Below are 26,607 nucleotides of genomic sequence, written 5' to 3'. Positions count from 1 at the left end.
TCCAGTCCATAAGAATAACATAGGAGGTATCTGGACTTGAACTGGGGAACCTTCTTATAAGGGATTGCCTCACAGAGCATTGTATTTTACTTCTTTGTCACTTTCTGGCCCTAAAATGCCCATAATGTTACATTACAGGGCAAAGGGGAGGTAAGATTGCATGTGGAGTTATGGTTTTACATTGGACACATTCAGGTACATTAAAATAGGAAGAGTATTCTGGATTATGAGTGAGCTCAATGTGATCACAAGGATTCTTTTTATTTATTTATTTTTTTTTTTGGAGAGTTTTTCGCTCTAGGGCGCGTGCGCTCGCCAGACAGACAGAGAGAGACATAGAGACAGGAAGTGAGAAATCCACCCCCAAGGGGGGATGGTCACGCTGCAATCCCTTCTCCTCCATTCTCCTCTTGGGATCTTGGGCACGCATGCACACATGCCCGGCATGAGTTTTAAGCTTCCGTCTGGGACGCGAACTGCGGTTGACTATGTGGGAGTCCAGCGACATAGCCATTACGCTAACTGCTGGTTCCCACAAGGATTCTTAAAAGTGGGAGAGGGAGGTAGAAAAAGAGAGTCAGAGAAAATGATGTGAACAAGAAGGAATGGACAGAGAAATTCCAAGTTGTTGATTTTGATGCTCAAAGGTGAAGGCCACAGGCCAAAGAATGAAGGTGGCCTCTAGAAACTGGAAAACGCAAGGAAATAGATTCTTCCCTAGAGCATCCAGAGAGTCATACAACTACATGGGCAACTTGGTTCAGCTCCATGAGATCCATTTTACATCAAATCTATAAAACCATAAGATAATAAATGTGTCTTCTTTTAAACCACTAAATTTTTTTCAATTTGTACTTCCTTTCTCCATCACATCAGGAATGTGGGAATGAATACACATATTCTCATTCTCAGTTTATATTTCAAACCACTGGGGCTGGGATTCAAACTGTGGTCATGGGATCCGTATCCCAATGCTGAGCACTTATCATTGTGCTATGTGTCTGGTTCTGATGTTTGTACTCAAATTTCCTCTTCTTATATGGATACTAGTCAGATAGATAGGATTAAAGCCCATTTTAATTACCTTGTTTTAGTTTAATTACTTCTTTAAAGATTTTATCTCCAAATACAATCCCACCCTGAGGTTCTGGGGGTTAGAACTTCAAATTATAAACTTAAGGGGGGCATAATTCAGTCCACACCATAACAAAAACAATATCATAAGCATTCCTTGAAGCTAGCTTTAGATGATCCTGAGGTAATACAACATGACTTAATGGGGCTTGTTTTATTTTTTATTTATTTAATTAATTAATTACTTTTTTTTTTGAGAATTTCTTTCATTAGAGAAAGAAAAAGAGATCTCCAAGAGGTTCTCACCAGGACACAATTCCCAACTTAACCCTAAAGCTATTCAGGGTCATAGGTGTACCCAGGGAGCTTACATCGGTCTGGGAATTAGATCTTGGGCTTTCCAAATGCCTCCGGTACTGCGCATTGACACTCTGCACCCTGTGCCACCATGTCTGGGCCTGGGGCTTGTTGACAGAGACTCATAATGTATTTCATTCTAAGTGCTTACAGAAAGTTTTGACTACAGTCCATATCATGATGAGCCCTATGGGATGGTAGATCTATCCTGTGATTTCTTCCCCAGACACAAGTTCTGTATCAAGAACAGGTATATTTAATAATCAGCAGAATACGTATTGGTTTCCTAACATATGAAATGAAAATTCTTAGAATGGAAGCACCGGTGGAAGCCACTGAAACTCCCCCTCCTCACCAGGATTGTAACGCAAAAGCAAGACTACATCTTCAAAAGAACTAGAGACCAGGGTCACAATCAAATATTGCAAAGTTGTGATTCCAGGAGGATGACATGTAAACGAAATGCTCAAAATGAGCAAGAGTGTGAAAATATTCATTTCCCTTGTAAAGCCCACTAGAGGGCATTCACAATTGAGGCCTAATAACCTTGAGGGCAAGATGACTCCTCTGGTGAAAGTCAGACAGCCACGACATAAAGAAAGTGGCCATGTGGCAGAGAGGGACCTGACTATGGACTGAACAAAGTAGACTTTCTCTCAGAAAGACTGATCATCACTACTTCGGTTAGCAGCAAATCTTCTATATTCATCCACTTTGTATCAAATATTAGGGTCTTATTGTTCTTTACAGCTGAGTAGTATTCCATAACATATATGTGCCATATTTTTTTAGAGGTTTTTTGCTATAGGGCGTGTGCACTTGCCAGAGAGACAGAGAGAGACAGAGAGACAAAAAGCAAGAAATCACCTCCCAGGGGGATGGCCACGCCGCAATCCCTTCTCCTCCATTTTCCTCTCAGGATATTGAGCGTGCACGCACAAGCACCCAGCATGAGTTTAAGCCACTGGGTCCGGGACGCGAACTGCAGTCAACTATGTGGGAGTCCAGCAACATAGCCATTATGCTAGCTTCTGGTCCCCGAAAAGAGTTTCTTTTGTGAGGTGCTCCTTGTCCTGAGGCCTTGGGCCCCTCTTGGGATGGAGAAAAAGCAGAATCTACCCGTGAAATAATTAGACTTGGAGACACAGCACACATCTTTTTCCTCAAAAGTAAAGGTGCTCATAGTTCTAACAAAACACAGTTTAAAAAAAGCTTCAACCTCACCAAGTTCTAAATCATATGAAGATGTGTTCAATGCTCCCTCATGTAGTTTTTTGTCCAAGAATAGAATATCCTTTGTTGAAGACACAGAATTCAGTTCTGTGAGTGAAATTCCAAGTGCTAGGAAGCAAGGGGAGCCTATCTGCGTGACCATCTTTTCACATCCCCCTAACACCCCGCTGAGCCTCGAACCCCGTGCCCTGTAGTAGAAGAGTACTTGCAGTCCAGTCGCTGTTCCCCGGCCTGAATTCTGTGTGAATTCACTCGAGGCAGTGTCTGTGGAACCAGATGACAGAATGTCTCTAGCTCAGGTTCAAGGCTCTGGGATGAAGAACCTTCCCAAAAGAAGAAGAAATGAAAACAGAGCTGCAACCTCTTCCTGGGACTCAGCGCTCCCCCAGAAGGCAAGAAAGCGGGTAACAGAACAAGGATTGCACACTTTCTGAACTAGGTTGGATGTTAGAAAGTGCCTTGGGCGATTGAAGTAAAGATTAACTATGAAGAGAAGATATGGAAATGAAGATGCGGAGAGTAGAAATGAGAGTCTCAGCACAGTGACAGCATTATTGAGCATGGGCCAAAGAAGCCACAACCAGGACCTTCCATGTGTAGAAGCCACTCTGCAGGTCCCATTCACCCTCTCCTTCTCCACTTCGCAAACACAGACAAATCCATATGGACAGAAAAAGGCAATGAAAACCCAAAGAAACAGATACTCGCCAATTCCAAGAAGGCATTAACTGAAGCATTTGAAAGGGAACTAAGGGACCAGCAGTTGGCATAATGGCTATGTTGCTGGACTCCCAAGTAGTCGATTGCGGTTCGAGTCCTGGACCCAGTGGCGTAAACTCATGCCGGGTGCATGTGCATGTGCGCCCAAAAGCCCGAGAAGAGAATGGAGGAGAAGGAATTGCAGCATGGCCATCCCTCCTGGGGGGGGTGATTTCTCGCTTTCTTTCTTCCTGTCCTTCTCTGTCTTTATTGCGAGTGCATGCACCCTATAGCAAAAACTTCTCCAAAAAAAAAGAAAGGGAACTAAGAGGTGAGTTCAAGAGAATGTTGTACCTCTAGGAAAAAATGATGAGGAGAACACAAAAAAAAAAACAGACAGAGAAATTGTTCATGAAGAAACTCCAAAATTAACTCAGCCCTGAAAGATTTACTCTAGGGACCAGCAGTTGGCATAATGGCTTTGCTGCTGGACTCCCATGTAGTTGACTGCAGTTTGGGTCCTGGACCCGGTGGCTTCACCTCACACTGGGCACATATGCATGTGTGCCCAAGATTCTGAGAGAAGAATGGAGAAGGGATTGCGGTGTGGCCATAACCCCCCCAGGGGGGGGTGATTTCTCACTTTCTGTCTCTCTCTGTCTTTCTGGTGAGCACACTTGCCCTATAGCAAAAACCACTAAAAAAAAAAAAAAAAGATTTGCTTTAGAAAATCCACAGCTCACACTCCAAGAGGAGGCTCCCTAAAGCCAAAGAAAGCAGTTCCAATGAATGTAAACGAACACAGTCTCCTGCCCCTTATGCAGGAGAAGTTTTCCTGTCTGTATGCTTCTGGCCCAACACAGCAAAATGTGGAAACAGCGGATGGCACAGGTTGAACAGCTCAACAGAGACACACACAGAGAAAATCAAGCAAAGGAGAAACTCTAGGATGAAACAGAAGAAGCCCTTAGAAGGCATGACCTCCTTACTGCACTCATCAAGAAAGAATATGAACACAACAAGAGACTGCAAGACTTCAAGGACCGCAAGACTTCAAGGACCGCATTTAAAGACAGAGGTTGACCCCATCTAAGATAAAAGAAAATCGTCCGCAAACTGTTCATGCCTGGAGATAGTATGATGATTATAGAGTTCAGCTGAGCACAAGCATGATGAAAAAAGGGACCTGGGAGGAATATTTCAGAAACTATTTAAAGAAGGCTTACAAATGCAGAAGCAAAGGTTATGAGACCTAAGAAACTATGACAAAGAAAAGCGAGATGAACAAAAGATCGCACCATGATGAGCTGGACTCGATGAACTATGATAAGGACAAGTCTTCATTGCTGGCAGGAGCCATATCACAGGAGTGTCGAGACCTCAAGCTAGAGGGACATCCCAGGCCCAGACATTACAGAAGGTGAACAGGGAGCTGCAACCTAACGTGGAGAAGGAAATTCAGCAGCTGCAGTCAGTACATAGTGGGGCAGAGAGCTTCAGGTCAGGCTCCGGCTGGCTTCCTTTCAGTACAGTAAAAGCCCCTTCCCCTGAGGCCAGACCCCACAGGTGAAGTTTCTGGAGGCCTTTCCTGGGACAGTGCTAGAACCGAGGTAGTAAACAGTCTAAAACAGAGGGATCATTTAAAAATGCTTATCTATGTATTTGTTCCAATACGTTAAACTAATTTTTAAAATAAAAATTGCATTCAAAAAAAAGAAAAGAAAGAAATCTTTCATTACTCTGATGTCTCCCAGAGTTTCCCCTGTGTTTTCCTCCAATAGTTTTATAGATTAAGGTTTTACCTTTAGATATTTGATCCATTTTTGTTAGTGGTGAGAGATAGGGGTCCAGTTTTATTTTTACGCAGGAGAACATTGAGTTTTTCCAGCACCATTTGCTGGTGAGATTTTCATTTTCCCACTGGATTGACTTGTGCCATTTGTCAGAACTTAGTTGTCTGTATGTTCTGGATTTTGCACTCTGTTCCATTGGTCTATATGCCTGTTTTTGTGCCATTACCATGCTTTTTTGATTATCACAGCTTTGTAATATATTTTGAAGTCAGGAAGTGAGATGCCTCCTACTTTATTCTTTTTGCACAGTATTTCTTTGGCCATAATGGGCCTTTTATAATTCCAGATAAATTTAATAATTGCTTTTTTCTATTTCTGTGAAGAATATCTCTGGCGTTTGATCAAAATTTTATTAAATGTGTAGATTAATTTGGGTAGAATAAACATTTTAATTTTATTAATTTTCCCAACCCAGGAGCATGAGATGTTTTTCCACTTTGTACTTTATGGCAGAAACTGAAAGACTGAAAAGTATAATAGTTGGGAGAGCAACTGAAGATACTAGAAACAGTATGAAAGGGGGTGAGTAACAGGTGGAGGAAGGGAAGAGATGAGGGAAAAGAACATTTAACAGAACCAAAAATTTAAGTTACATGCTGATGGTAATATCTATGACTTGACTAATGTGCACTGTATTCATGGTAGACAAAACACTTTGCATTCTGTAAAAATGTACAGTGATTAAATATTTAAACAAAAAAAAAGACCTGAATTTCCAGTATGTCAACAGCAGAGGCAGACACTAAAATATGATATGGCCCAGACAGTCATCTCGTGTCATGTTGGTGATGCTTGGACGCTACCAGGGAGGAAGGTTTAATCCCTGTTGGACAAAACACTTGAAAATGTGACTCGCCTTTCCTGTTTGTAATGCTTCTCCTAGGACTGGATCCTTCATTCAACAACAATGGTGCCACACAGTACTGCGTTTGACCAAGGAGTATATTTTGTAGATGGTTCCGAGTTTAAAGGCTTCAGAAATGACTTCTCAGAGTTTCTTTTTTTTTTTTTTTTGGAGAGATTTTCACTGTAGGGCGCATGCGCTCGCCAGACAGACAGAGAGAGACATAGAGACAGAAAGCGAGAAATCACCCCCCAGGGGGGATGGTCACGCCACAATCCCTTCTCCTCCATTCTCCTCTCGGGATCTCGGGCACGTGCCCGGCGAGAGTTTTAAGCCACCGGGTCCGGGACACGAACCGTGGTCGACTATGTGGGAGTCCAGCAACATAGCCATTACGCTAACTGCTGGTTCCCAGAAATGACTTCTGATTGGCTAAGTATGGTGAGGGCCCATCGATAGGCCAATCACTTTTCCCCAGAGCTGGGATTTTCTAAGAATGCCCACCTCCTCCCAAACAATCGGATGTTTGGACTGGGAGGAAGAGTAGTTAGTGACCACACTCAGAAGAGAAGTGATGGCAGGGAAATGACTTAGCACTGATTTTCTGTTCTTAATTTTATATTCATCATAGCACTTTTGCTTTCTCATCTTTGTCTTAATATTCAAACAGAATGATAAATAAATATGTGCATATTATTTTTTCCCTTAGGTTTTTGCCATACGGTGCATGTGCTCAGCAGAGACAAGAGAGAGAGAGAGATAGAAAAGGAAAGTGAGAAATCAGATCCTGGAGGGATGGCTACACAATAATTTCTTCTCCATTTTTCTCCTGGAATTGCAGGCACACACACACACACACACACTATGAATTTTAAGCCTCCAGGTCCAGGATTCAAACTACAGTCAGCTATGTGGGAATCCAGTCCCTTAACCACCACACCATCTGCTGGCTCCAAAGCTACATATTCTTGAGATATTATAAAATTAAAATGTAGATAGTAATACTTTACATTTATAGATTCCTTAGAACACACATTGCTAGTATAATCTCTTTTTAAATTTTTTTCTTACATATGGTAACGATGCAGGGACAAGGGGGTACAGGAGTGATTGGGCCCAGCACCCACAGTGGGACATGGGTTCCTGTCTGTGGCTTATGATGAATTGGAGATGTAGATGTAGAGTAGCAGACTGAGTTTATTAACAGAGGGAAGGAAGAACAGAGCTCCCAAGCAGAGAGCAGGTCTGGATTGCCAAGGAGGAACTGGGGTGTGTAGGGGAGTTTCTTTGGGTCAGGACAGGCTTTATCTGGGCTTGTTGTCTTGTTCATGCACTCCTCTCAGGGCAGGAGGTAGCAGGCTAGATGAATCTGGTTATTTTTCTTAATTTTGAAGTGGGTATGAAGGTCAGGAGAGTCTTTGTCTAAAAGCCTGGGCTACAGAAACCATGATCTTATCTTCTTCCTGAAAGGTGGTGGGCCCAGGGACAACAATCTCTAGTTCTTTGCTCTAGGTCTTGCTGTGTAGGTCAATCACTGAGCTACCACAACAAGATGTTTCTGTGAGTTATCAACTCAGTGACAGCCTAGCTGCTGTGTCTCCATCTCAAACCTTAGCCATTTGTGATTCCATCTGGGGCCTGTACTCTAACTATAGTCTAAGGGTCCTGTCTGACCTTATTAGCCCCAGTGCAGAGGACTCTCTAACTGCTGCTAGGAAGATAAGAGTCAGGGACTGTTCCGAATTCTTCCTACTGAAATGAGGCATTGCTTAGAGGGACAGCAGTCAAGGATCCTCTCCATGGGTCTGTCTAGAGGTCTGTGCTAGAAGTCATGATGGGTGCTCACTGGAGACTTATTCCCGACCCCTACTTGTAGCTTGATGGATTCTAAACAAGAAGAGCAGTTCATTACAATAATGATGAAATAGACAAAGAAATTTAGCTATTTCTATTGCATATAGTGCTTCAAGATAACATCCAGAATTGTGACCGACAGCATTACAACAGTACAATCAGCTTTCTGACATTTATCAACAAAAGCTTAATTTTATCTGTTTTTGTAACCTTTTGACTCTTCCAATATGATTCAAATGTCAGTTTTTGTCCCTTCTTTTCCTTTACCTTAACCATTTTTCCTGAAGACAAAAACGTAACCACAGGGACCAGCAGTTAGCATAATGGCTATGTTGCTGGACTCCCATGTAGTCGACCATGGTTCGAGTCCCGGACCTAGAAGCTTAAACTCACACCAGGAGCATATACATGTGTGCCCAATATCCCAAGAGGAGAATGGAGTAGAAAGGATTGCAGCGTGGGCATCCCCCTGGGGATGAAGTCTCACTTTCTGTCTCTCTTTCTGGTGAGTACACATTCCCTATGGCAAAAAACCTCTCAAAAAAAAAAAAAGTAACCACATAAAATTCTTTCTATATTAAAACCTTCCGTTTTAAACTTTTTACCTCCCCCAAAATACTTCATAACTGTAAACTTTTTATGTCACCTTTTCCTATTTACTACTATATTCTCTTTTTTTTTTCCTTCTAATGAGGGTACTTTTAGGAACAATCTTAACCTCTTATTTAGATAGAAATTATTAAACAGACCTTAATTCTTATTTGTCACTCTAAGGGTTACCTGAGGCTTGTCTAGTGAGATTTTCAGATAACCAAGGGGAGCAGGTGGGGTCTCAGGTCCCGTAAGTCCTCAACCTCAGAGGCCAGTGTAGACTCAGGCCAGTATAGACTCAGAAGTTCCAGGCTCTCTTCAGAGTTTGGAGCATTCCCATTTCCAGTGAACGACATCTCTGCATGCAGAGAAGGCCGCAGTGGGGGAACACGAAGATGCATGTTATGAGTATTGTCCATTGTTCAGGCTTCTCACACTGGAAACATTTAGTCTCTTCCAAATCAGAGACCATAATCTGGATTTTTCCAGGTCCTGCCCTCAGGGGAAGTTTCCAGCCTTCAGGATTGACTCTCAGGTGCTTTAAGTGAAAGTTAAATCAAAGGTTAACTTGCCAGTTTGTTATAACACTTTTTGGAGTTATTTAAGAATTTTCCTAGATCTGTTCTGATCTATGAGAGAGATACTACACTGAAAAGAGAGCTTAAATTCCAATAGATCCTTTTTTTTTTTTTTTTAATCTCCCATGAGGAGCAGTTGAGTACCCCTTGGGGGGGTGGGAGGTTGGTTGGAGTCCCGTTTGAAGGTTTACAAAGCAACTGCTTTATATACAAAAGTTCTAGCTGGAGAATGCCCCATAATTTAGGCTTTCATTTATGGATAAGTCTCCTGATCATCTAACTTGTCTTGGGGTCAGGCCGTAGTCCTGTCTCAGTCCTGGACAATGCAGCCAAGGAGACATTCTCAGGGGGAAGAAATTTAACTGAAGAGAATACAGAGGAAGTGCTGGAAGGCAGGAAGGGAGAAGACAGCCAGGAGCTCCATCCTTAACCCACAGCAACCTGTGCCTTGACCCTTGCTCCACCAGGTCTCTGGACAGAAGTTCTCTTTTGATCCAATAACCCCACCTCTGGGTATTTACCCAAAAGACAAGAGAACGCTCAGTCGGAAAAGTGCTTGCGCATCGATGTTTATTGCAGCATTATTCATAATTGCTAAGACATGGAGCCAACCCAAATGCCCATGAATGGATTGAAAAACTGTGACACATATACTTTATGGACTACCATTCAGCCATGAAGAACAACAAGACCCTGGCATTTTATAGAAAGTGGTTGACTATGGAAGATCTATTGCTGAGTGAAGCAAGCCAGGCTATGAAAGAAAGATATTGTATGTCTCCACTTACTAGATACCTACTAGCCACACTTTATGGTAGAGATCGAAATATCGGAGGGCATAAAAGCAGTGAAAATGATTAGGGGTGCTGAAGACAGTGTGGCATGGGTCAGGAGGGAAAAGGGAAGAGTATAGAGAAGGACAGCACAAGAGCAAACAGAGAGGCATGACATCTGTAGAACACAGAAATGGTTTCTTACCTGTTGATGATACATACATGTTGTATAGTATTCTCAACTGGACTGGCCTGAGAAGTATTTCATGTTAGGTAAATTCTCCTTATAAGTCAAATTATATATAGTGATTGAATGTTTAAAAAAATAATAATGAGAATAAAAAATAATAATGATGATAATCTGAAAAAAAAATGAAAGTCTATTTGATCACGATGTGGATAGCAATGTCTTTGTCTTGACTGATATGCATGGTAATCGTGATAGCAATTCTTTTTCGTGGAAAAAGAAACGTGGTGCACTGTAAAGATATATGTGATTAAATATAATATTAAAATATATGTAATAATAATAATAGTTAATTCATTAATTAAAATACATTTTTAGAAAGAGAAGTTGTCTAGCCTTTGTCACCCATGCAGAGGCCTACCCAAAGCCAGTTTAGGGATTCTCATGATAGGGCTACTTGAATGTCTTCCTTATGTGGAGGTGGTTAGTCAGTCTAAATGGATCTTCTGCTGATTGGCAAGTAAGTGTGCTGAGGGGAAACTAGAGCCCTATAGCTTGGAGAGGAGATGAGTTGTAGGGGAATTTTCCACAGAGAATCTCCCATGGCAGGGACATTGAAGAGACTTGGTGGAGTCTCTTTGTTTACTTTTCCCCTAAGGAAAAGTAAAGAAACCTTTGAAAGGCCTGTCAAGCTTGTAACCTTGTATGCAGAACAATATATATTTACCACAATTTTTAACGTTTAGCAACTTTAGCTTTTAGCACATACCAGCAACTTGCAAACATATTACAAACAAAACCAACAAAAACTACTTAACAAATTTCCCGGTGTAGAACAGAACAATTTTATTAATGGACTAACTCAATATCTTTCCTTCCTGTAAAATCTAGATCAACAATAGGAATAATCTAAGCATGCTAACTTAATAATGAGAGCTAGAAGAAGACTCAGGAAGAACCAGGAGACCATCCAGGCTCTCCACGAATCCATGCTTAACATTGGATTCTCATCCTTTTATACCAATTTTACCTTATTCATTTAGATGCATATCATTGCTAACTAAATATTTGGTCACAGGTATTTTGACTTAGATTAATCTCATGAAATTTAATCAAATTATAAATTTTAACAACTTACATGCAGTCTTAGATTGCAGGCTGGAAAGTGCTACATCATAGCTTAACAATTTTGGTATTGGCTGACTTAGCATGAAATTCTGTTAAAACATTTTTTATTTTTTGCTTTTGGTTCATTCTAGTTCTACTTAGTGGTTGGGTTAGCAGTTTAGAAAACCTAATCAGTTTCTCCCCAGAAACTGGATTTTTTTAAAACCTGCTTTAATGATTAGATTATCAGAAACCTATATTTATAAGAGTACATCTTATCATCCTCTTCGTGAATCTCCTCGAAGACATAACACTTTAGGATCAGTCTTCTGCCAAAAGCTTTTAGAAAGGCATCAAAAAAAGCAATTAATGGGCCAGCAAGTGGTGTGGTGGTTAAGGTGCTGGAATTCCCACATGGCCGACAACAGTTCCTGTCCCGGACCTGGTGGCTTCTCTCCCTCTCTGTCTCTCTCTGTCTCTCTCTCTCTGTCTTTCTCTGGCAAAACTCATGTGAAAATAATAATAATATTAATAATAATAATAATAATAATAAATAAAGCTAAATAAATTTTTTAAAAAAGCAATTAATGATAGAAAAGAAGACTTGAACCAACCATAGTTAAAAATCTGACCAGAATTTACAACTGACAACGAAATTTGGCTATATATGTGGCATACACCAACTTAACATAATAACCTATAGCATGAGTGATAAATATCACACTAAAGATTCCTGAGAATCTCAAATCATTTGAAGCACAATGCATATATGAATACTGACATACATACATGCACACACATGTACATATAACATGTCCATACGTATAGATTAAATATAAGGCAAAGAAAGTTATAATTATTCAATCTCACAACACTCCTCACATCATTTAACATATTAAAGTAAGCCTGATTGTTTCTAACATCTCTCTTTTGTTTGTTTCAGGGGCTTTCTGTAAGTATCCAACAGTTATTTTGAGGTCAAAGAACCTCATTTAGAATTTGGTTTGGGAGAAACCTTGTCAAAGCGAGTGAAAAGCTTACATACTTGACTTAATTGCCAGCATAAAATAAAAGTGAAATGTTCCCCCAGTACCTCAGGGATGAAAGGGTTAACTCAGTGTCAGGTGGCACAAAAACTAAAGACAGAATACATAGCAGACTACAGCATCCAGATATGACTTCCACAGATAACAACGAAACAACCCAAGGACCAACACATAGATCACCCTAATTACTCAGACATAGCTCCCCCACTTTCCCCTTCAAACCCAATAAAAGCTATTTGCTTCCACCTTCTAAGCAGCTGTAACTCTGCATCTGGTCCTGCCTTGCTGTAAGAAACAGAGTATGTGTTCTTGTTTGCTACAGGGTACATGTGTTCGCCAAAGAAACAGAGAGAGACAGAGAGAAAAAAAGTAAGAAATCACCCCCTGGGTGGGTGGCCACATGACAATCTCTTCTCCTTCATTCTCCTCTCAGGCTTTTGAGCATCTACACATACATGCCCGGCATGAGTTTTAAGCCACCAAGTCTGGGACTTGAACCGCAGTTGACTACATGGAGTCCAGCGATGTAACCATTCCGCCATCTGCTGGTCCTGAGAATACAATCTTTTTCTGCTTCCTCCTGCTTTGTTAGTTTTGGGGCCTGTGACCAAGGCCACCTGTATGTATTACAGAGATCACCTAACTGACAACAAGACAGACGTATGGAAAAACTTAGCTCTTACACTATTTAGAAGACTTACTTATTCTTAAGTAATCAAAGGTATAAGAAAAGATAGCACAAGGCAAGAAAAATTATCTTGAGAAAAAACATATAACCCTTTTTCAATTACTAAGGGTAAAGAAAAATTTTCATAATCTGTATTATTTAAGAATAAATTAGTACTTTTAAACCTATGTTGTTTTAATGCTTTAATATCAGTATTGGTATACTACTTGTAATAGTCATGCCAAATTTTCTAGGAATCCTTATAATTTTCTTTTAATATTAAACCTTGATCACATGTAAAATTTCCCTTGCAAGATTCACTTTCATCACTTTTAGTCTCTAGTCTCCTAACCGAGCTGTGCAAGAACCAAAGATCAAACTTTAGGAAAACCAGTCTTATTTATAAGCACTCAAAACTTTTCTTTAACCATGATGCCCTAGTTACCAGAGTGAACAAGATATTAGAGAAGGCTCGTCATTCGTTCATTTTCCTGCTGGTCAGATATCCACCATGTAACATACAACACATAGCATATACATACCAACTGTTCTATGAAACCAGCCATGTGATGTTCCCTGACTAATAAACCCTGGACAAAACATGCATTGGACACGATAAAGATCTTCACTTATTAAACTCCTTTTCAAATTATATTTATTTACTTAAAACTGGATGATTTACTTAAATCAAGTAAACTTGAAAGCATCAAATCAATTTATATGAGAGGTCTTTTTCATAAACTAAATCAAATGGAATTTCTTAAGGCCTTTTATCACAGAGCCATGCAACATATAACATAGCATGTATGCATGCACACATACACACACAAAAAAGATTTTGCACACCTACGCACACACAAAAGATTTCATCGTCTTTTGAAAAGTTTTTATAAACTTTTCTGGCTGTTTTTAAACAAGTTGCAGAGGTTCTCTCAGATGCTTTTCTCTTATCTCAGGCTCTACTAGAAAGCAAATCTGCTCAAAAACCAGAGTTTTAGTTCAGTAAGACAAAAAGAGCTTGTGAATTTTCATAGGACTGAATTATCTCTTTCTAGGTGCAACTGAAGGACTGACTATAAAGGGAACTCTCTCTGGGACTCCTGGATATGAATAGGTGGGAGGAGATGTCTCAGGACAGGCAGAAATGAAAGTAGAATAGAGGTGACAGAGGAGCTAGAGGGACCTGAATGGACAGGACTTGGATGCAATTTTACTGACGCTGTGTGGACAGGAATAAGTTGCTCTCTTGGGATGGAGCATTTCTTAATAGTATCAGATTTTTCTCAGAGTACAAAGAAAATTTGGACGTCTAGAAATTTGAGAATCTTTCCCAGTCTACGGCCAAAAAAGACCTAATTGGAAGACGGTACTTCCCCCTGGTGGGCCTGCTTCCTCTAACTTGTATTGTGGCCAAGACTTAGTATAAACATTTTCGCATCTCTTCACATGACTGAGGGAGTATTGTCCCCTGTGAGAAGAAGAGAGACAGAGGCACCCCCCTTAGTCTCTCTTCTCTGAAATGCGAGAAAGGAGAGAGAAAACCTCTTTCTGCATTTCTCATTCTCTGCACTTGGGGAAGAGGGAGAGGAAGGAGCATCTTCCCTCATCTCTGTTCCCTAAACTGGCAACTGGGGCAGGTGGACCTTTCCACTGTGCTTGTCAGGAGGAGTGTGCGGAGGGTATCCACAGCCCCAGCCCCCTACCAGTCCCATCCCTACTCCTGCACTCTCTTTGGTCCTCCCTTGAGCAGAGAAACAAAAGACAGAGAGGCAGAGAGGCCAGGAGAAAGCGCTCTGCAGTGGGACATGGTCATGCCACAGTCCCTTCTTCTTTCTCCATCCCATGAGGATTTGGGACACACATGGACATGCAACTGGTGTGTTTTCAGGCTGCTAGGACCAGGATTCAAACCATTGTCAGCCATAGGTGCAGCTTCCTTAACCATTTTTCTACGCTACCGGCTCAAAGCCAGTTCCCTTTTCACTTTTTTCCTCTGGTTGCTAAACAGGATTGCTTTTTTTAGGATGTTAGATAAGAATGCATCCGAACCCAAAGATCCTAACAATGAATTTCCTAGGACAGAAGATGGTCTTTGGACATACTTTCTCCTGATACAGAGCCCTTACGTCTAGCCAATCTTAACTGGATTGTATGGATTTAGACTATTCCAATTGTAACTTTACAGCTGGCGTGCCATCCCGACCAAATATGGATGGTATGAATAAGTGGATTCTTACATGTGAGGAAAAATTCTGACTGCTTTTCTCATTCCAAAGCTGTTTCTGGGGCCTGGACAAGTCACGCCTATAAACATTAAGAGGCCTAAGACAGTAATACACCTCTTTGGTCCATTGATTATGGAGGGCTACCTGTCCCAGTGACAATGTTTTTGTGAGACATAGTAAAGCTTCTTATCTCTTAGAGTAAAGCAGTCTTTTGCTGATTTCTTTCAAGAAGAGCCCCTTGCGGTTTTCTTTAACCGATTACTAATCTGAGAACTTCAAATTCATCTACAACCTACAAACCTCTGCTTCCGGTATCCCACCTTCCTGGGCCAGGCCAATGTGAAGGACTCCCTATGCTGACTGACAGTTCTCCTGCTCTCAGAACTAAATGAACAGAAACGCCGTATCTCAGCACCCTGAGAAAACAGTTTGTCTTTCTCTGGGTCAATCAACCAATATCATGCTTAGTAATAAACTGCATTCATTATTGTTTCTGCAGAGTTGGTTATTTCTGTCTATCCATGAAAGTTTGCTATGTTCTATGCGTCTTCATTAGATGCGTAATACGGACAACGATATGCTTGTGATCTTCAGTGACGTCCAATTTTAAAGTGTTCTCTGAGTGCTTTGAGACTTAGAGATAAACATTCTCCTTTACCAAATCCGTGATCAAAGGAATAGTTAGAATTCTGTTACTGAAGCTCAGGTGCCTGAAAAGATTCAAGGGAGCCCTGTAGCTCTCTGTAGAGCCAGGATGTCAGCCCAAATCACCCAACCACAGAGAGCAGTGAGTATAAGAATGAGGATGAAAGCAGATAGCAACTTTATCATCAGCCAACGTGCCCCATGGACAAAAAGGCAGCTCCATCTTTTGAATCATAGTTAAAAGAGGAGAATGATTCAGAAAAACATAGAAATGGAACAACATAAACTGCTCAAGATTTTCATTGGGATATACATGGAGATCTCAGTACTTAATAATGAGCCTTCTGTTACTCAGATAGGCAAACAACTTGTCTTAAGAAAATTTCTTTGCAAGGCAAAAGCTTTTTGAAAATTTAAATGAGTTCTTTGGAATTTGTCATCACTGTTCCAGCAAATTTCCACGGTCCCTAACATGGCACTATCTTAACCAAAGGGGAGTCTTTGCTAGCTGTTTCTACAATATATGGAAGATATTTTTATTTTTTCTTTGCTCATTTTATCTTATTTTACTGTGGTAGAGACTCACATATAAAATATTTCAGCCTGTCTTTAAAACTTACAACAAAACTGTCTCTTACCTTTGAAAATATCTACTGGCTATGGCAAATTAAGGAGAATTGTTTGAAAATTGGATACTGTTATTATATTTAAATCTCAAAACAAACTCCTTACAGCCATATTACTTGTTACATTTATATAACTGAGGGAAAAATGAGCAAGGTAGAAGCTCAAATGATAAATGGAAGTCAGATAGCAAAAAAACATTGCAGAAGAGAAACACAGACTTGAGACCAACAGTTGGCATAATGGCTATGTCGCTGGACTCCCACGTAGTCAACCGTGGTTAGAGTCTTGGACCCGGTGGCTTAAACTCACGCCAGGTGTGTGTGTGTGTGTGTGTGCATGCCCAAGATCCTGAGAGGAGAATGGAGGAGAAGGGATTGCGGCGTGGCCATCCCCCCCTGGGGAGTGATTTCTCGCTTTCTGTCTCTCTGTCTCTCTCTGTCTTTCTGGTGAGCGTGCACACCCTATAGGAAAAACCTCTCCAAAAAAAAGAAAGAAAAGAAAGAAACATAATCTCACTTACTTAAGAAACACTGTACAATCCTGAGCCCTGAGCATTTTCCAGGAACTAACACTTTTATCTTTTGATGATAATGTAATTCATTCATTACATGAGCTTCCTATGTAAGTACCATGGAATATAGAGTATAGACCCTAATGCCAGACTGCCAAGTTTTTGACTCTTGCCTCTGTGACTATGTGACATCAGGCAAATCACTTCACCTTAGTTTTTCAGCAGTAAAATGAAGATTGAGAAAAAGAACTACAGGAATTAAGTTCATATTTTAAAGTATGTGTAATAGCTCTTGAGATTTAGTGTATGTTCTGTGTCTTGTTAAGTTGTAAATGGTAAATTAAAATGTGAAATTTGAAAATGTAAGACCAACATTGAATCCTCTTTATTAATATTCATATTTTTTTTCTAACAGAGTAATCTTTTAGGAAATATTAACCAATTAGAAAGATGATTTCATCTTCAGTAACTGAGAGTTGGAGACTAAACATTGACACACTGTTTTATTCAGTAAACTCAAGTAGGGAGTTTGCTATGATATAAATAAGAGACAGTTACATTTTCTACTAGCTCACGCTTTTTTCTCTCAATAGAACAATTTTGTCCTTGACAATTAAGCAATTTGATTGATGATTTAAATCTTACAGTGGTTTGAAAGATTGTTTTTGCATATATCCTCATGATTGATTTGCTTAGAAAGCCAAAATTATAACACCATGATAAAACTCACAGATTCTAAAACCAAGCTTCAAATGCCACATCCATTACTGATTAGCCATGTGATTTGGGGTTAAGTTTTGTACTTCACCATGCCTCAGTGTGCATCAGTAAAACAAGGATAAAGAGACAAGCTGTTTTGTAGATTTGTTGTGGAAATTATAGTTGTTCTTTGCCATGGTGGACAATTATAAGTGTCACTACCTGACTCTAAGATATATGACAAAGTGATGATATTCAAAAGAGCATAGTACTGGCACAAAAATAGGCACATAACTCAATGGAACAGAATAGAGGATCCAGAAATAACCCTGGACCATACAGCCAACTGATCTTGACAAAAGGTACAAGAGAATGAAAGGGAGGGAAAAAGTCTTCTCAGCAAATGATTCAGGAAGCACTGGATATCAACCTGCAAAAAAAGGAAAAAGAAAAAGAAAAAAAGAAACCAGCCCTTTACCTCTCACCATTAACAAGAATCAACTCAAAATGGACCAAACGTTTAAGTTTAAAGCCTCACAGTTCAATATTTTTAGTAGAAAATGAAGAAGAAACTTTGGAAAATATTAGAGTAGGCATAGATATCTTAAATAAAACTCTTAAAGCACAGGCACTATCCCCCAAAGTGAGTACGTGAGATTACGTCAAGCTAAAGTTTTTTTACAGCAAAGGAAACAATAATTAGAGTGAAAAGACAATCCTTTGAATGGGAAAAAGTATTTGCACATCATTCCTCACACAAGGGATTAGTATCCAGAATACATAGAAACTCAACCAACTCATTCATTAATAAAGAAATGAATAATCTAATTTAAAAGTGGGCAAATGAATAAGCAACTCTCCAAGGAAGACTTAGGAATAGCCAACAGGAATATGAAAAAATGTCCAAAGTCTCTTGTCATGAGGGAGATGCAAATTAAATCCACAATATCATTAAACCCCAGTTAAATTTGCTAGGATCTGGGCCAGTAAGAGGTATGGTGGTTAAGCACTGGACTCCCACATGACCGACCATGGTTTGCGTCTTTGACCCAGTAGCTTCACAGGACCAGCAGTTAGCGTAATGGCTATGTCGCTGGGCTCCCATGTAGTAGACCACAGTATGAGTCCCGGACCTGGTGGCTTAAAACTCACGCAGGGCGCGTGTGCGTGCGTGCCCAAGATCCTGAGAGGAGAATGGAGGAGAAGGGATTGTGGTGTGGCCATCCCCCCTGGGGGGTGATTTCTCACTTTCTGTCTCTCTGTCTCTCTCTGTCTGTCTGGCGAGTGCACGAGTCCTATGGCAAAAACCTCTCAAAAAAACCAAAAAAAACAAAAACAGGAAATTATGCTAGTTGCTGTGTGTGCATGCCCAAAATCCCAAGAGGAGACTAGAAGAGAAGGAACTGTGGTATAGCCATACCCCTGGGAGTTGATTTCTCACTTTCCTTTTTTCTGTCCTTGTCTCTTTTTTTCTGGAGAGTGCATACATGGCAAAAAAAATCTTTAAAAAAGAGTGGCTAGGATCAAAAAAAATAAAGAACAATTGCTGGCAAGGCTGTGATTAAAAGGAAATTCTCTTACACTGTTGGTGGGACGGTAAATTAGTTCAACTCCTGTGGAAAACAGTATGCAGATTTCTCAAAAACCTACAAATAGAACTTCCATAGTACCCAATAATTCCACTTCTTGGAATATACTCAAAGGATAGGAAAACACTCCATTGGAAAGACATTTGCACATCCATGTCTATTGTGGCATTATTCACAATCACCAAAACATAGAACCAAACTAAATGTCCCCAAATTGATCATTGGGTTGAAAGTTTGTAGCTTATATATACTATGGAATATTACACAGCTATAAGAAACAATAGGATCCTATGGTTTTATTCAAAATAGATTTAGAATACTTAATTTTGAACGAAGTCAGCCAGACTTTGAAAGATAGACATTGTATATCCCCACTCAATTTGTACTGAGCATCTATGACAGAGGCTGAAAGGTCTGAAGAAGTAATGATGGAGAGGGTGGGTGTGGGTGCTAAGAAAGTAGTTGGTAGAGAGTGGGTGACGGAGGGTGGGTGTGAGATGGAAGGGGAGGAAACATTTGACAGATAGAAAATGTAAAACAAATCTGTAAAAATGTAAAACTGTTACTTCCAATGTAGCTTTATCATTATGTAGAAAGAACATTAATCCATAAAAGAGAATTTGACTTGCTTGTTTTATATATATATAACGCCACAATCCCTTCTCCTTCATTCTCCTCTAGGGATCTTGGGCATGCATGCACACGCACCTGGCGTGAGTTTAAGCCGCTGGGTCAGGGACTCGAACCGTAGTTGACTACATGGGAGTCCAGCAACATAGCCATTACACTAACTGCTGGTCCCTTGCTTGTTATATTTTTAAGATAAAGTATTAAATTATTATTCTTATTTTAAAAATATAAAAATAAAGCATTCATTGGGGCCAGCAAGTGGGTATGGTGGTTAAGGTAGTGGATCCCACCTGTCTGATGCCATGTGGTTTGGTTGAAAAAACTCATGTGTATGTGCATGCCCAAAATTCTGAGAGGAGAATGAAGAAAGACTTGGTGTGGCCATCCGCCTAAGGGGGTGAGTTCTCACTTTTCCTCTCTCTCTGTCTCTGTCTCTTGCAAGTACATATGCCCCATGGCAAAAATCTAATAAATAAATTAAAAAAGTAAAACATTTGATGTGTTTAGTTTTAAAATCTAGAAAGGACATGCAGAAGGCATTGTTAGTACTTGCCAGTATATCTTCTTTCTTTCTTGGGTATTTGGGATGCCCAAATGATGAACCCCCGCCAACTACCCTTTTTTTAATGATTTGTTCTTTTTTTTACTCAGTCAAAAACTACACACACACACACACACACACACACACACACACACACATACACAAAGTTTGTAGTCTTTTTCTTCTTTTGAAATTTTTGCCAGGATGCACTTGTTTGCTGGAGAGATAGAGACAGAGACAGAGACAGGGAGAAAGCAAGAAAGCATTCCCCATGGAAATGGCCGTGTCACAATCCCTTTTCCTCCATCTCTCCTTCCTTTCAGGATTTTGGGCATGCATGCACACATGCCCAGTGTGTTTCTCGAACCACTGGATCTGCGACTTGAATCCCTGCAGTCAGCCATGTGGGATGCAGCTACCTTAATCACAATGCCACGACCTGGCTCTGTTAGTGATCTTTATAACTTTTCTCTATATTTATGCATAATCCTGACTATAAGTGTTGTAAATTTTCTTATAATATTCGATTTATGTCATTTAAAAAATGTTTGGCGTGGAAAGTTATTGCTTGTTTATTTACTTGAACAGCCACTGTGGCCCACTTCTGTTCCCCTTGTCTTTTCCAAAGGGATCCTCATGAGGTGCCCCTTGCCATCTGCCCTGTGAATTTCATGTCTAAGAAAAGCTAATGTTTAAACTGCCCCTGAAAGAATCCGAAGATCAAGAAAAGGCTAGCCAGCTCGAAGGAAGGTACAGTAGACTCTTAGTATTTGCGATGTGACTATTTGTGAATGACCTGAAAGTTCAGATTACGTAGTCATTTGCAGATGAGCTCAGGCATCATTTGCATGCTACATGCTGTCAGGCTGGTGTGTAGGAGCATCCCTTATCTAATGAAAAAATATAATGGATCTCACATCCTCAGCAATGCAACATCGCCAATGTGACTGTATTATTTAATCGTGCTTCTAAATTCATTCTGCATTTATTGAACAGAAATCATGGAAAGAATATGATCAGCTGGTGCCGTTAAGAAAAAAGGATTCAAGATACATCAAACTTAGAATGTTGATAATAGTGAAGTAGAAATTATTTTATACTCAGGTTAACCTCAAAAATATTAAAGATAGAAGATTGTAAATAAAGACTGTTTTTGGTATGGAATTTTAGTTCTTATTACTTTTTTAAATATAACCCTCTTGGGCATTACTGTTAGCATTGGAAATTTTATTACAAAGAAGAAAAATAATTCAATTCCATAATTACAAGGGTTCCCAGGGGACCTTAATGGATTTAAATCCAAGCCTCGTCCTATGATTTTCACTCTCATTTGGGTTTTGTGAGGTTTATGTGGATTGAACCTTGTACTTTTCATAACTCTGTTTTATCTCTGAGCAGTAATATGTACAGAATTTATCAAATTGAACTAAATGTTAACTGAGCGTGTAAGAACAGCAATCTAAACAATTAGTAAACACTGAATGGTTTCCAGACATTGGTGGCATCCATTAGTTGATTTGTTCATGCATGTAGTCATCCCTGCATTCATGCAATGTGATTGTGACGCTGAAGTCAGAAAACACATAAAGCTCTTTGCAAACTTAAATAGTACACGTATATATGCTATTAGCATATGTATTTCTGCATAATTGCTACAGATGTGGTTATTGCCAGGTTAGCTAACACAGGCAACATTATAAAGAAGTCATTGATAATTTGATCAGAGCAAAACATGACCAAAGGTCAACTTTTACATGAGAGTAAGAGTTCTATACTTGAGCAGGATAATTAAGGATAAGAATAGTGAGTTGGAGGGACCAGCAGTTGGCATAATAGCTACGTCACTGAACTCCCGTGCAGTCGACCGTGGTTTGAGTCCTGGACCTGGTGACTTAAATTCATGCCAGGTGTGTGTGTGTGTACGTGCCCAAGACCCTGAGAGGAGAATGGAGGAGAAGGCATTGCAGCATGGCCATCTCCCCAGCGGGGGGTGGGGGGGGAGTGATTTATTGCTTTCTATCTCTTTGTCTCTCTCTGTCTTTCTGGCTAGCGCACGCTCCCTATAGTAAACAAACAAACAAACAAACAAAAAACTCTCCAAACCAAAAAAAAAAAAAGAATACTGAGTTGGAGAACATTTGATTTTAGAAATAAGGCTGTGAAAAGAATACAATAGCTAAATTCTTATTGAAGATGTTTTTGCCTTAGAGCACATGTACTGGGGGAAGGGGGAGACAGTGAGAGGGAAAGTGAGAGATCACCTCCTAGGGGCGATGGCTGTGCTGCAATGCCTTCTCCTCCACTCTCCTTCTGGGATCTCGGGCATGCAGGTACACATCCCTGGTGTGCTTCAAGCCAGAGAGTCCGGGACTTGAACCATGGTTGGCCATGTGGGAGTCCAGGATGCCATCTGCTGGCCCGGCGATGGTTAAATTTGAAAAGGCGATTATGGGGACTCAGGAAAGGATTAACCAATATATAAGGAGGAAAATTAAAAAATGTCAGAGATGCAGCACTTGCTGTGAAGGATTCAGATATTGAGGATTTGTAGTGATCCAGGTCATTACAGTTCTGTCAGGTCATTAATAAAAACTTCTCCTGGATCCATGGTATAGCAGTGACACCCTGTGCAAGAGAAGCTGGATCCCCCCTGGCAACTGCAGTTTGAATCCCTGACCTGGTCAGCCTGGAACACGTGGGGCTCCCACGTGAACGTCTAAGATCCAATCGCTGAAGGACGGAGAACGGGGACTGCGGCAAGGCCAGACCTCTGAGGTGCTCCTCTCTCTCACTCTTTATTTTTTTTTTTTAAATCATTTTATTTAACTTTATATTTATTTATTTATTTATTTATTTATTTATTTATTTATTTATTTATATTTGACCAGAGAGCTAGAGAGACAGAAACAGAAAGAAAGAGAGAATGTGAGGAAGCAAGGTTTGGGACTCAAACCATGGTAATGTTATATCTATAAATATAACAATATTATGGGACATACAGGTAAACACTAAGTGGTGCTAGGTTAATTCATGGGTCATCGGAAAATTATGATCTATTTTCCTATGTTTTTCTATGCAAAAATGCATCTGACTTTTCAGATGACTCAATAGATACCTACACGGAAAAGACCAAGTCAAAACTCTACTTAATAATGCAGAAAAATCAATTCCAGGGGCCAGCATTTGGTGTGGTGGTTAAGGTGACTGGATCCTGCATGGATGACTGAGTGCTTCAAACTCAGGACCTGGAAGTTTGAAAAACACCCTGGGTACATGTGCCTGCATGCCCAAAATCCCAAGAGGAGAATGAAGAAAAAGAACTGCAGTATGGCCACACCCCCAGAAGTGTACCTATTATTCTAGCAAAAATGTTAAAACAGCCTTTAAGTTTCTTCTATCTTTTTTTTAAAATTAATTCATTTTAATTTTTATTATTATTATTTTTTTTTTTGAAGAGGTTTTTGCCATAGGGCACGTGCGCTTGCCAGACAGAGACAGAAAGTGAGAAATCGCCCCCCAGGCAGAATGGCCATGCCGCACTCCCTTATGGCCATGCCGCAATCCCTTCTCCATTCTCCTCTCGGGATCTTGGGCACACACACACAGGCGCCCAGCGTGAGTTTTAAGCCACCGGGTCCAAGACTTGAACTGAGGTCGACTACATGGTAGTCTAGTGACATAGCCATTATGCTAACTGCTGGTCCCAGGTTTCTCCTATCTTTTAAATGTTCAATTCTATTAATTTTTTCTATTTTTTTATTTTCCATTTTATTTATTTCATATTATTTTTATTACTTCTTTCATTTTTAAGGTAAGTTTGCTCTTGTCGTCTAGTGTTTAATGTTTCATATTTATCTCTAAAGATAATTTAGCACCATTTTGCAAGTTTTTGATGTTTTTGTTTTTATTCAATATTTTTAAAAATTATTTTATTTAACTTTATTTATTTGTTTATTTATTTTAATTTGACGAGAGAGGGACAGAGAAATCGAAACAGTAAGCTGCTTCATCTGGAACTCAAACTATGGTCAGCCACGTGGGAGTCCAGTGCCCTTAACTACCATACCATCTGCTGGTCCCTATTTTTATTCAATTCCTGCATGGTATTCTGTTTGACCAATGGATTAGGGAAAAGTTCACTGTTTAATTTTCAAATATTGAAGAATTTTAGTGATATAACTTTAATTTGATATTCAATTCAATTCCATTGCTTTCAGAGAATGTATTTTTATGATTTTGATACTTTATTTTGGTATTTTAAAATTAATTAATTAGTTAATTGATCAAGCTTTGCTGTAGGGAACATACACTCATCAGAAAGAGAGAGACAGAGATAAGGAAAGTGAGAAAACTCCTCTCGTGTGGGATGATTACGCAGACAATCTCTCGTCCTCCACTCCTCCTTCAGGATTTTGAGTATGTGTGCACATGTGCCCAATGTGTTTTTCAAGTCTCTTGTCTGGGACTTGAACTGTGGTCAACTATGTGGGAGTCCAATGTCTTAATCACCATGCCACCTGCTGACCCCATGTGTGTAACTTTTAATCTAATAGTGATTTTGTCCAGGCAAGCTTCATTTTCAATAATTCCGATATAAATTACCACAGTTTAGTTACATATTAGGTCACCAGAAAAGTCATGACCTATATACAAGTCTGTGTTTTTCTACGTAAAAGGGTGTTAGGAGTTTCCCAACGACCCAATAGTATGATTTTCTCAACAGCACAGTTCAATTTCAGTTATCACAGTATTTTCACAATGGGTAATTCCTTAAAGTACAAATTTGATGCTAGCTCTTTAGTCTGCAAATAGCTGTATTAAATAGCATGCACGAATTTCTTTCGAAGTCTTCCATTGACTGTCCACCACACACACAGACAGCAAAGCAGGTAGCTGTGTTGCCTCCTTGTCTCCCAGTGATAAATTCACCTGGCATTTAAAAAATAAATGGGTCTCAAGAGAGAAAAATATCCTAGAAAGATGAGAGTGCAGCAAGGAAATGCCAGGTGGTACTGCTGGAAGTAGAGTCAGATAGAACGCAGATGGAGTTCTAGAAGAAACAGCTGGCTGGAATCTCCAAACTGCTGCCGTTGGATAGTCTAGGTGTGCGGTTAGAGCAGCACGGTGAAACTTCACTCAAACTGGCAACGTTCCTGAGGCAAAAAGAATGAAGATATTCTAGAGGAACTGATGCTGACAAAACCTTATACTGAAGGACCTCTCTGGAATATTTCACAAGATGAATGTGAAAGGATAAAAGTCTGAAGGAGACTTGGGAAAGGAGTATGGCAAATTGCCAAGGCATAATAAAGATTTTTCCTCCATATTACAAGTTACACCCTGAAAAAAAGTCAAGCATTAGCCAAACTTCTCCTTTTGTTTTATTCTGTTTAAAAGACACTTAAATCCTCCATGTTTGTAGTGTTTTAAATTCTGGTGCATTAAACTATCATTTTCCACTTTTCTATACATTTTCTTAACTGACAGTTAAAGAATATTTAACGTTTCGACAAAACTTTTTTGTTTGTTTGTTTGAGAGATGTTGCTATAGAGCATGTGAGCTCGCCAGACAGACAGAGAGAGACAGAGAGACAGAAAGTGAGAAATCACCCCTCAGGGGGGATGGCCACGTCGCAATCCCTTCTCCTCCATTCTCTTCTTGGTATCTTCGGGATGCACACATAAGTGCCCAGCATGAGTTTCAAGCCACAGGGTCCAGGACTCAAACTGTGGTCAACCATGTGGGAGTCCAACACCTTAACCACTATGCCACCTGCTAGCCACTGGACAAAACATTTTAGAGTTTGTGGGACAACTATAATTTTCTCATTGACTATGTTTGCTTATCATGTTTTCAACTGGCATGGCCATTTTCACTGTCCTCGCCATCATGCAGAGCAATGACTGTCTATATTTGAAGTGTATGTTTCTTTACAATAGTGAAATATATTATTATTATTATTATTATTATTATGCCAGGGTACTGCCACATTGCAATCCTCCTGTCTTAGCTTACCAGTTGGGACTACAAGTGTGTACCAAGCCCAGCTCTTTTTCAGATAGGATCTTGCTCTATTACCAGATCCACCTCAAGCTTGAGATCCGCTTACCTCAGCCTCCCTAAACTGAAGGGGTGAAGGGCATATGCCTGGACTTTGTACTGGACAGGAAACTAAACCTGAACCTCCTACGTGGTCCCAGCCTCAGGAGCAGTCTTTCTTTTTTTTTTCTTTAGGATTTTTGCCATAGGGTATATGTGTTCACTGGAGAGACAGCC

At 40.0% G+C, this 26,607-nt stretch overlaps 1 pseudogene; it reads left to right on the top strand.

Annotated features, from left to right (window-relative positions):
- Positions 1-3,149: 3,149 nt before the first annotated feature.
- LOC102491599 (centrosomal protein of 95 kDa-like) lies at positions 3,150-4,977 on the top strand (annotated as a pseudogene).
- The last annotated feature ends 21,630 nt before the right edge of the window (positions 4,978-26,607 follow it).

Source organism: Tupaia chinensis, unplaced genomic scaffold (assembly GCF_000334495.1).
Source record: "Tupaia chinensis unplaced genomic scaffold, TupChi_1.0 Scaffold145057_1, whole genome shotgun sequence".
In the NCBI taxonomy this organism is placed as follows: domain Eukaryota; kingdom Metazoa; phylum Chordata; class Mammalia; order Scandentia; family Tupaiidae; genus Tupaia; species Tupaia belangeri.
Note: the sequence above shows the minus strand (reverse complement) of the source record. Positions and strands in the feature narration are given on the sequence as shown.